Source organism: Corapipo altera, unplaced genomic scaffold (genome assembly GCF_003945725.1).
Source record: "Corapipo altera isolate COAL_440 unplaced genomic scaffold, ASM394572v1 130003, whole genome shotgun sequence".
NCBI classification, from domain to species: Eukaryota; Metazoa; Chordata; class Aves; order Passeriformes; family Pipridae; genus Corapipo; species Corapipo altera.
Genome location: NW_020888762.1, coordinates 1 through 2,611, shown reverse-complemented (window position 1 = coordinate 2,611; position 2,611 = coordinate 1). Strand labels below are relative to the sequence as shown.

Below are 2,611 nucleotides of genomic sequence, written 5' to 3'. Positions count from 1 at the left end.
GAAATAGAAATAGAAATTAAAAATAGAAATAGAAATAGAAATAGAAAATAGAAATAGAAAATATAAATATAAAATAAAAATAGAAATAGAAAATATAACTAGAAAATATAAAGTATGAAATGGAAAATGTGACATTAAAATATAAAATGTAAAATGGGAAATGTAAAATATAAAGTGTAAAATGTAAAGTATAAAATGCAAAATTAAAATGTAAAATGTAAAATGTAAAACTTAAAATATAAAATGTAAATATAAAATATAAAATACAAAGTATAAAATATAAAATGTAAAATGCAAAGTATAAAATGTAAAATATAAAATACAAAATACAAAATTAAAATATAAAATTAAAGCTTAAAATATAATTATAAAATATAAAACATAAATTGTAAAATGTAAAATATAAAATGTAAATTAAAATATAAAATGTAAGATATAAAATATAAAATACAAAATGCAATATATAAAGTATAAAATATAAAATACAAAATATAAAATATAATATATAAAATATAATATATAAAATATAACATATAAAATATAACATATAAAATATAAAAGCTCGATTTCAAAGCAAGGCTGAAGGTTAAAATTAGAAATTAAAATTTAAAACAACACTAAAAACTCAGGTTTTCAGGGCTCCTTTTCCCCCCTCCCAACACTCACCGAGCTCTGAGCGGAGCTTCCCTGAAAAAACCACAGAAATAAAGTGAATAAATTCTTAAACCCAGAGAAATAAAGTGAACAAATTGGAATGAGTGGTAATTAATGAACTCTAAATGAAATATAATCTTTCATGTGATCATTTCTGACCAATTTTAACCGTCACCATCCTCAATTCCCAACAGAGAGAGGATTTAATAACCAATATATTGAATTTAACTGGACTAGAATCAGCTCTAAGCCATGGAATGGGTTCTCAGGGGGGGAACCCCCCAATTCCAGCCCAGGGAGGGGCAGAATTCCCAATTTTGGGAGCCCCAGATCCAGGGAATGGCGGCACTTACGGAGCCCGGAGTCGCGCTCGGCTGGAGGGGAGAGAGGAGAAAAAACACCCAAATCAGAGGCTTGGGGGCACCTGGGGGGCATTTCTTTACATTCAGATTTCTAATTTAATTTTTTGCATTTTCATATTTCTAATTTTTTCCATTTTTATATTTCTCTTTTTTGCACTTTTATTTCTAATTTTTTTCTATTTTTCTATTTCTAATTTTTTCATTTATATTTCTAATTTCTTACATCTTTATATTTCTAATTTTATTACATCTTCATATTTCTAATTTTTTCCATTTTTATATTTCTATTTTTTCCACTTTTATATTTCTAATTTTTTCCATTTTTGTATTTCCAATTTTTTCCCATTTTTCTATTTCTAATTTTCCCCATTTCTGTATTTCTAATTTTTTTCCATTTTTATATTTCTCATTTTTTCCATTTTTTCTATTTCTAATTTTTTTCCAATTTTATATTTCTATTTTTCCCATTTCTATATGTCTAATTCTTTTCCATTTTTATATTTCTAATTTTTTTCCATTTTTATATTTCTAATTTTCTTCCATCTTTATATTTCTAAGTTTTTTACATTTTTATATTTCCAATTTTTTTTCCATTTTTATAATTTGAAATTTTTTCCATTTTTATATCTCTAAATTCTTTCCATTTTTATACTCCTAATTTTTTCCATGGCTGTATTTCTAATTTTTTCCCATTTTCATATTTCTATTTTCTCCCATTTTTATATTTCTAATTTTTTTCCCATTTTTATATTCCTAATTTTACTTAGTAACAATTAATAATTAACCCCAAATTGAAATTAAGGAAAGATTCCTCACCCACCAGCGCCGTGAGTCTCCCTGTGGGACGAGGGAAAACAGGGATTAATCCAGGAAAAGGGACAAAATTACCCCAAAACTGAGGGGTTTAAGCCCAAAATTGAGGGTTTTAAGCCCAAAATTGAGGATTTTTAGCCCAAAACCAGCAGCTGAGTTGGGAAATAAGGAGCAGCACTCACGGACTTCCCCGGCGAGTTTGGCTGTGGAGGGAAAAAATGGGATTTTTGGGGTTATTTTCCTGCAGGAAAAGCACAAATTTGGGCTGAAATTTGGGGGGAAATTCCTTTTTTCCCCTTTTTTTTCCAGGGCAGGATCTCCCTGCCCCAAACCCAGGGAGTTTTACCCCAAGAACACCACAAAAAACGACACTTAACTGATTTTCCTGTCGCGTTCCTCTGGAAAGACGAGGCAGGAAGAGAGCGGGAAAATTGTCTTTATTAAATAAAAATTCCTCGATTTCTGGGTCCAAAAGAGCCCAAAATTCCTTTAAAATGAGGACTTTTTTTGCCATTAAAATCATCCCAGGGGTGGTTTGGACTTACTGAGTTTGGTGTTGGATTCTCCTAAAAAAAACCCAGGGAATAACAAATATAAAACAATCCCAAAAAACAGGAAATAACAAAAATAAAACAATCCCAAAGCGGCTCCTCCCACCCCATTTTCAATCCTGAGGAAAAACATTCCCGGTTTTAAGGCCAAATTTTTTGTTTCAGGCCTCGAATCTTCCATTTTAAGGCCAAAATTCCCATTTCCAAGACAAATTTTGAGGTAAAAATTGT

At 29.3% G+C, this 2,611-nt stretch overlaps 1 long non-coding RNA gene across 1 annotated transcript; it reads right to left on the bottom strand.

The window, feature by feature from the left end:
• Window positions 1-658: 658 nt before the first annotated feature.
• LOC113942057 lies at window positions 659-2,396 on the bottom strand. The gene is made up of 6 exons (XR_003525833.1): window positions 2,375-2,396; window positions 2,207-2,227; window positions 2,012-2,032; window positions 1,833-1,853; window positions 1,008-1,028; window positions 659-687 (listed from the first exon to the last, which is right to left on the bottom strand). It is a non-coding gene; the product is annotated as an uncharacterized LOC113942057 (long non-coding RNA).
• Window positions 2,397-2,611: the final 215 nt, after the last annotated feature.